This window comes from Leucopleurus acutus (genome assembly GCF_964270905.1).
Source record: "Leucopleurus acutus genome assembly, chromosome: 20".
NCBI lineage: Eukaryota > Metazoa > Chordata > Mammalia > Artiodactyla > Delphinidae > Leucopleurus > Leucopleurus acutus.
Genome location: NC_139162.1, coordinates 51,470,328 through 51,479,902, shown reverse-complemented (window position 1 = coordinate 51,479,902; position 9,575 = coordinate 51,470,328).

Genomic DNA, 9,575 nt, shown 5'->3' with positions numbered 1-9,575 from the left:
ACAAAACTGAGGCTCAGAAGTTAAGAAATATCCAGATCAGATCATAGGGCTGGTAAGAGGCAGAGGTGGGATTTGAACCCACAGTATCATACCCTTGTAATAATGAACCTTTATTGGATAGATGGGGACCCATGCATTGGCAGGCGGATTCTTAACCGCTGCGCCACCAGGGAAGCCCTAGAGTTAGGGTTTTTTATGAAGACTAGCTTGAAGGCAAACGTTTCATGAAAGCCTGAGAAGTAAAGGAGGGAAAGGGGATAGGAAATGCCTGGGGTGGGATGGGAATGCCACGTTAAAGGGGATGGCCTGGGGAGGCCCGCTGAGAAGGTGACACTGAAGCAAAGACCTGAAAGATGTACACGGAGGAGGGAGCGAGGGAGCCCTCATTTTCTCCAATGGCTCTCAAGTTTGAGATCCAGCATAATCATACATCCATCACTGTTCTAGGTAAAGAAATAATGAATACATTCATTGCGCAACTGCTCTGAATCGGACACCATCTCCTGGCATCCCCACAACAGGGAAGGTTTCATTCTCACAGAAGCAGAAACTAAGGCTCAGAGCGGCGTGTCCATGGGCCAAGACACAAAGCCAGGAAGCGATAGATCTGGGAATCAAATTCACAGCTGCCTAAATCTCTATTCCTGCTGAGACCTGACTCCTGGGGTGGGTGGGCGTCGGGGGGCTCACCTCTTCTTCTGGGACCTCAGGCTCCTCATGGTGTATCCTCAGTTGAGATGGACTGAATCCCAGAAAGTCTGGGGGGTCTCCAGGACCCGCTTCTCCACCTCCCGCCTTCATGGGGTGCGGTCTGTCCCAGACCCAGTCCCTGGCTCTGGAGGCTGAAGTGAGGGTGAGGTGGGGCTGCTGTCGGTCAGCTCCAAGGGGGCTGAGGAAGAGAGAAGAGAGGTGACAGTGAGGGTTTTTTCTAAGCTGCTGTAGTTGGGAGAGAGGTCTCCTCCAAAGTCTCATCTGCCCTGGGGGCCCAGGGAGGCCCTCTCTCTCCAAGACCCTCCTCGGAGGGACGGCAGATATTCCCATAGCCTCCACCAACAGCTACACACTGTACTCTCCAACCCCATAGCCCTGAAACCAGCTCATGCGTGTCCTCACCCAGCCTCCTCCAGGCCTCCTTGCCTCCAGTCTCCCCTCTCCAGTCCATCCCCCACGTGGCCCTAGAGGAGTCTTTCTGGCCTCCAGAGCTGCTCTTGCCTCTTCCCTGCTCACTTTCCTCCCATGGCTCCCCAGAACCCCCAGTAGAAAAATGAGCCCTTCGGGACTTCCCCGGTGGTCCAGTGGTAAGGAATCCACCTTACAAAGCAGGGGACACCCGGTTCGATCCCTGGTCGGGGAACTGAAATCCCACATGCCACGGGGCAACTAAGCCCGCGTGCCTCAACTAGAGAAGAGAAAACCCGCATGCCACAACTACAGAGAAGCCTGTGCACCACAGCGAAGAGCCCAGGCGCTGCAACTAAGACCAGATGCAGCCAAAAATAAATAAATCTTTAAAAAAGAAAAAAAAAAAAATTGAGCCCCTCAGCCTGGGATTCAAGGCCCTTCACAATATGGCCTCTTGGACTGAACCTTTGTCTTCCTCACTTCACTTCCCTCTCCCCAGCTAGCGCAATGAGCCTCACAGTACCCAGGGCCAACCACAGCTGACAGCACCGGAACCTCACTCCCAAGCCCCCTGGATGACCTGCAGACCCCTCACACTCATGACATCTGGGCAGACCTCAGAGTCCTCCTCCAAGCACGCCCCTCCTCCTGGGGTCCCCATTTATGCCCATCACTGTCCCAGCAGCCTCACTGCCACCCAGTCGCTGGGTCAGGTTCCCAGGGAGTTCTCATCCCTCCGTCCTCCTCCTTCCTACCCCCTCCCTGATCTATCAGTCTCCCAACCTTCCCACGTTTTCTGTCTTTTATTCTCCCCTCTGTCCCCATGGCCCCTGCCACAGCTCGGGTCTTTTTTTGTTTGTTTGTTTTTTGGCTGCGCCACATGCATGTGGGATCTTAGTTCCCTGACCAGGGATCGAACCCTCATCCCTTGCAGTGGAAGCACGGAGTCTTAACCACTGGACCGCCAGGGAAGTCCCAGCTCAGGTCTTCTCCTCTCCTCCGGGATCATCACCCCAGCCTCCTCTCTGGCCTCTCACCTCCAACCTCCCCGATCCAGTCCGTCTCCCACACAGCCCCAGACAGGTCTTTCTACACCCAGAGCTTATCTTGCTCCAGTCCTGCTCACAACCCTCCCATGGCTCCCCAGGATCGTGGGACAGCGTCAGGCCCCTCAGCCTGGCAGTCCAGTCCCCTTTGATATGTCCCCTGCATACTCTCCAGCATCACTCTCGATGTATTTGCCCACGGACCTTACATTCCAATGGGCAGACCCTCCTTCTGCAAGTGGATCCTTAACTCTTCCATCATGGGGCGTTTGCACCTGTTGTTGGCCCACATCTCAGAGCCTCTGTCAGAATCTAACTCCTGCTTCAAGGCACAGTTCAAACCTGTTACCCGCGCACACACTCACCGTGACCCTCCGCATTCATACACGCAGAGGTCACTCCCAAGCACTGCCCAAATCTCCCCATGCAAACAATGGTCTCTCCCAACCATTCATCCCCCTCAGTCGGACACACAATGAACTCGTCATCCGAACCTCCCACCTCCCCACCCAATGACCTCGTCCATCCAGAGATCCCCGCCTTCTTTCCCTGGCAAAGGTCTTCCAGGCCCCGCCCCCTGCACACAAGGGTCTCCTGAAGGCCTCTCCACTCTTCTCCCAACTGTTTGGACCCTCCTTCCCCCCTTCCCCCCATTTTTCTCCTGACTTCCGTGACAATGATCTCACCCGCCAAATGGGCCCTTCCTCACTCAGGCCCGCTCCTCCCACCCCTCTGCTGGAAACTTGGTATGTCCTGGAGTGATAGAAGGGAACGGGAATCGGGCGAGACCATTACCCGAGTCTGTGTGTGCGGGGAGAGGCATGAAGGGAGTCCCTTCAACTAGGGACTGACCAGACCTCTGGCTCCCCCGGTGCCTTTCAGATTCGACCCGTATCTTCCCAAACTTCGCCACCTCACCTTTCGGCCCGGGTATACTGCCGGTTCACCGGGGTCTCCATTTACTGGAGGACTCGGGGCAGCGGCGCTTCCGGCCACCTGAATGCGCATGCGTAGTGCATTTCGGGTACTGTGGCTGGTTTTTCTCAGGAGGTTGAAAAGGGGAGTCTTCACTCCCTCTGCAGCGTCACCAAATTCCCCTCAAACGCCAACCCACTGCTTCAGTCTTTCAAAAAGAAACGGGAAGGGCAGATATATAGTAACATCCAGTTACTGATGTACTTAGCATGGGCTAAGTATAAGCACATTATTTTCAGTTCTCAAAACAGCCTTGGTTAGTTACTATTATCCCCATTTTCCACATGAAGAAACTGAGGTTCAGCGAGAAGGAGCGTCAACAAATGCGTGACAGCCGTAGTGCATGGCTTCATCCAAACACTCTTTCTGCTAAAATGAGAACCACTGAAAAAGTGCAGGGGCGGAGGTTGAGCGGGAAACTACCCTCCTCTCTGCTGTGTCCTTAGGCAAGTTCCTGAACCTCTCTCATTTAATTTCCGCAGCTGGAAAACGGGCACAATGGAGTGTTTGGGGTGATCCTCTAGGTAAACCACCTGGCACAATGTCGTTCAGGGCTAATTAAATATCACCATGGGGGGCAGGCATAGGATGTTGATGAGTGAAGAGGGCCATATGGGGAGCTATGAAGAGAGTTCTTTTTTTTTTTTTACGGTACGCGGGCCTCTCACTGTTGTGGCCTCTCCCGTTGCGGAGCACAGGCTCCGGACGCGCAGGCTCAGCGGCCATGGCTCACGGGCCCAGCCGCTACGCGGCATGTGGGATGTTCCCGGACCGGGGCACGAACCCGTGTCCCCTGCATCGGCAGGCGGACTCTCAACCACTGCGCCATCAGGGAAGCCCCAAAGAGAGTTCTTTACTATCCACACAGAGAAGAGTTACTGCTACCCGTCTCCTGCCAATTGTTGCTACAAAAACACATAGTCTGAGATGGCGTGCTTCAGCAGACTGGATTTCAAACCATTTTTTTGGAACCCAGAGTTCTTCCCAGGTGCATGAGGCCAAGTTGGGGGACGGGGTGGGGCAGGGAGGCAGGACCCTGTGTATCCCAACTCCTGCTTTAACTTCAGTAATAATTTTGATGATGACAGTCTTCCAAACACATCCCATGTGTTACCTCAGTTATTCCTCCAAGAAACTTATGAGATGGCTACTACTGTTATTTACATTTTACAGATGAGGAGACTGAGGCACTGGGCGTTTAATAATTCTGCAAATAACAATGTATTCCATGGAACATCCCAAGTCCTCCTCTACCACCCCCTCATTTGTTTTCTAATGTAACCCTTGAGCCCCAGTTCCTCTTTTATCACCTAAATTCCTGGTATCTATTCCTCTTCTATGTCCCCCAGCTCCACTATGAATATGTTTCTCTAATACCCCCAATCTCCCCTGTAATATCACTGCTTCCAAATTCTGAATCGCCTCTATGCATTTCATCAACATAATTTATGGAGTGTCCCCTCTGTGCCAGGCACACTTCCGGGCCCTGGAATTTTTCATGGTAAACAGCACAAGACCTCCCCCTAGTGGGGAAGATGGACAATTAAATGACAAATTATGGACAAGATAATTTTAGATCCTGATAAAGTTTCTGAAAGGGGAATGGAATAGTTGATGGTGGTGGGAATGGGGTGGTGGCTACTTTAAATAGGGCTGTCCAGGGGATCCTCTTCTGGGAGGTGACATTTAAGTCTGAAAGGTACAGAGTTGGATGGGCAATCCAGGCAGGGAACGGCAGGGGCAAAAATTGGATTAAGCTGGTCCTGTTTGGGGAACGGGGTGGAGCCGCTGTAGGTGAGGCAGGAGGGCAAGTGATAAGAGATATGGCTGGACAGTTAGGAACCGGGAAACTCCACATTCGCCATAACATCCCAATTCACCCTATATATCAGCACTGGCCAACAGAACTTTCTCCGATGATGGAAATGTTGTAGATCTTCAGTGTCCAATACAGTGGAGCCATTGAGTATTTGAAATGGAGTGAGTGTGACTGAGGAACTGAATTTTTAATTATATTTCACTTTAATTAATTTACTTTAGCCACATGTGGCTACCTGCTAGGGTATTGGACAACATAGCTATACAACTTCCCATTACACCTCAAAACATCAAACTCTTCTTATAATTCCCCCACTCTCCCAAAACATCTCAGTGTTCCCTACAAGCTTCCACTAGCCCCTATAAGAATCCTGTAACAACTGTACAAATGTTCGAACAACCCAATTCTCGGTTCCTTTTACATATGAATTCACCAAAACACTCCCAATCCCTTAGTATCTCCCCAACACCGCCTATGTCACACCGATTCCCCCATCACACTCTCCGTTCCTCCATGAGCATCTCAGTTCCTCTGCAGTTACTCTATTTCCTCCTAAGACAGTCCTTAAACACCTTCATCTCACCCCGCCCCCTTCCGATCCAGGGTTACCATGGCAACGCACTCGCAGCCATCACGCGTGCCTAGCCTGGCCCATCACCATGGAAACCGGAGAGGTCTCCTCCACGCCACCACCCCACGCTGAGATGGCTGTTCTGGGACCCAGACCCTTCGGACCCGAGAGAGCCGGGAGAGACTAGGGAGCCCCACAATGCTCAGCGAGAGCAATTCTTCTGCCCCCATCCGACTAAGCGCCCTGCAGCAGGTACAAACTCCGGGGGAATGTCGGGTGGCAGATTCTACTGCGCAGGCGCCCACGCTTAGCGGACCGCGTTGGAGGCGCTCAGCCTGCCGGGAGTTGTAGTTTTCTGGCTGCAACAGCTGGAGACACAGGTGGCCAATGGGTGAGCCGGATAGAAACAAGGTTACTGAATCTGAGACTCGTCGGGCAGGCTCCACTGTCACCATAGCAACAATGAAGCGTGATGAAGCACCAGCCCCAGTAGCCAGTCTGCCATTTTTATTCTTTCATCTTTCTTGCTCAGGGCTTACTTTGCACCGGACGCTGTTCTAGGCACTGGAGATACAATGGGAAACAAAATAGAGCTTATAATTTGATGGGGGGAGATTGACTATTAATAACAATGATGAACACAAATCGCTAGAGAAAACGGTATGTTAATAGGTTATTGAGATGCTTCGGGAGAAGTGGAAATGCAGATCAGGTGAGAACATTGGTACACACCCGAATTCATCTATCTCACAAAGCCCTGTGAGACCGGTACTATTATTATCGCCAAACTGTAACAAACAGAGATTAAGCAACAGAGGGCACATAGCAAGGAGGAGAGCTGGGATGTGAACCAGGACCATCTGGATTCATACTCTGTTAGCTTAACTACAGTGCTAAATTTGTCGAGATGTGTGGCATAACTTCAGGCAGTGTTAATTGTTGTGAAGAATAAAGCAGAGAAAAGGGATGAGATGACTCTTTAAATGGACTGTTCAGGGATGGCTTTTAGAAGCAGGTGACATTTGAGTAGAGGCCTGAGGGATTGTGCTGGGCACGTGGGGCATGTAGAGGTCAAAGGGTCACTGACCTTTGGAGTTTTCTCTTGCCTTCCCCAAAGGCAAACTGTTACACACGCTGTTCCCTCTGCTGAGAATGCGCTTCCCCGTTCTCTCCCTGTCAAATGCGTCCTTCAAGAGCCAGTTCTGAGGGACTTCCCTGGTGGTCCAGTGGTTCAGAGTCCGTCTTCCAGTGCAGGGGAGGTGGGTTCGATTCCTGGTTGGGGAACTAAGATCTCACATGCTGTGGGCCAGCTAAGCCTGTGCCACAACAAAGACTCAGCACAGCCAAAAAAAAAAAAGATCCAGTTCTGTGAAGAAACTACTTCTCTGTCCCGTTTTGCTAACCATAAATCTCTTCCTTCTCTGGACTCACAACCGATCCATTTGTCACAATAAAGCTGCTGGGGTAATTTTATTTTTGTACATCCAATCAAGCCATGCTCCTGCTTGAAAAGTTTTGAATGGCTTCCCACTGCTCCCAAGATAAAGACTCACCTCTTCCTGTACCTATGAGGCCCTGATGGTCACTATTAACATCTCTCCCTTTTTCACACTCTGACCCCCCTCTACTAACCCTTCTTCAATTTATGGTATGGCTTGAGCTCTTTCCCTCCCTAGGACTCTCCCTAACCCACATCCAAGAGTCTAAGGATAAAAGAGTCAAGTGGGGAGCTTTGGGACATCGGTCTGCACTGGACTGCTATTGGGTTTGCCTGCCCAGGATTCCTCCTGCCTCTTTTTGATCTTAGGTGACCTCCGCCTTCAGCGGCTTGAAGCAGGATTTTGGTTCCCAGCCAGAGATTGAAGTCAGGCCACTGCAGTGAGAGCACTGAATCCTAGCCACTAGACCAGTGGCCAGTGACAAGGCCCCTGGCCCGTCAGCTTTGTAGAAATGTATTCCCACAGAGAAACGGAAAGTAGTGAAACAAGTAAAGTGTTTATTCGGAGGAAAAAGAGTATGTGTGAATAGGCACAAACTGGCAGGCTCAGAGAGTCGCGCCCTTGTGGCAGTTTGAATCACTTATATGGGGCATTTCTTCTGGGTTTCCTTTGGCCAATCATCTTGCTTTTCCTGGTTCTGGATCTGTGTTTGGTTTATCTCAGGGTCCTCCCCTGTGTGCACGCGCATCTCTTAGCCAAGATGAATTCCAGCAAAGAGGCCTATGGGTAGGTTGATATCACTCCCTTTTTGACCTCCAAGGAGCCTTTCTGTGCATACGTTGTTGGGAAGGTCTCCTTGATTTTGAGAATGAGAAATGTGTGGTCTCTTTTATCTGGGCAGGGCTCAGCCTCTCCTATTATCTTCATCTTGGAGTATCTGTCCACAGGGGACAAAATGCAGCTGCTTAGCCTGGGACCCATCTATCTCCTGCCTCACTTTCTTTAACAACCCCTCTCCTCACTCTCTGTGACCCTGTACATTCTGTCTGCCCTGTCAGTCTGCTACAAGAATGGGCAGATGTCCAGGGTGACAGCTCAGAGCAGACCCTCCAAGCATGGTCTTTGAAGCAGAAGCATCAGCATTATTTGGGAACTGATTAGACATGCAAATTCTCAGGCCCTACCTCAGACCTACTCAATCAGAAATTCGGGGTGGGAGGGATGTCTGTGTTTTAACATGGTCTCTGGGTAATCAATTTCCTGAGGCCTGCTCAAGTTTGAGCACATAAACAAGAAACAATAAAAGGCACAAACAATAAATGCTTATCACTAAATACTTTTGAAGTGTCATGGTTGTTACACAGCATCAATGTAACCATAGATAATTGATACTGATACACTTAGTAAACCCAATCAGCTTCTTTGAGCTTTGATGCTGGGATGCTGGTAGAAAGGTCTTTGGGGATCAAGATCTGAGGATATGAGATTATGGCTTCAAGTCGCTATCTTTCTCAGTCAAAGGGGATAGCCTTCCTTTGAAGGAATCCGTGACATAAAGGGCAGAAGCACAAGGGAGAAACCTGACATTATTTGAGCCCCTGGATTCAGCTGCACTTGAAGACTTTAATTTTCCAGCGACGTGAATGGCTGGATGACCTTTTACATTAAGCTCCTTCATTGCTACTCAGTGTGCTCCACAATCCAGCAGCAACCACGTCATCGGAGAACCTTCCACAATCTTGGGCCCCACCGCAGACCGACTGGTGATTCATCTGTTCATAAAGTTTAAGAAGTGCTGAGCTATTTCCACCTGAATTTCTATCACCTGCAGTCCGCCGCACCAGTTGAGATAACAGAAATCCCAACTCAGACTGCCATGAGTATTAAAATATCTTTTATCTTACTTAGGAAGCCGCCCCCCTCCCCGCCGTAGGGCAGACTTCAGGGACTCAACCAGATACAGATTTTCTCTTTTTTTTCTTTTTATTTTATTTTTTTGCAGCACGGCTTATGGGATCTTAGTTCCCCGACTAGGGATTGAACCTGGGCCCTTGGCAGTCAGAGCGCAGAGTCCTAACCACTGGACCGCCAGGGGGCTCCCCAGATTTTCTCATCTCTTAGCTCTGTCATCCTCAACGACATCCTTCATTCTCACATTCTATCAAGAGGCTTGCAAGCAGGTTTAGGCCTAACCATCTCATTCTGGGGCTTCTCCTTAGGATTGAGAGAAACTAGAAGCCTCCCGCCCTAAGCAGACCCATTAGGCAGGATCAGGCCCCACGCCCATTCTTAAACCAATCACTGGCATAGTGGCCGAGATTGGCATGGACTAGTCATTGGAGGATCCACGGATGTTGGCAAGCTGTTCCCATGGTAAGGGAGGATGAGGCCTGAGCTGCCATGAAGATGGATTCATTTTGGGTCCCTGCATTCCATCAACAGTAGGGCCTGTTGATAGAAAAGTCAAGGAATGCTGGACCATCTCAATTGCCCTCTGGGTCTGGGCCTCCCACCCTCCCCCACAAGCCAAGAACTCAGCACAGAAACCAAAATACTGTTTTATTCCAATCTTGAAGCACAGAAGTCCAGAGGGTTCCCCTCCC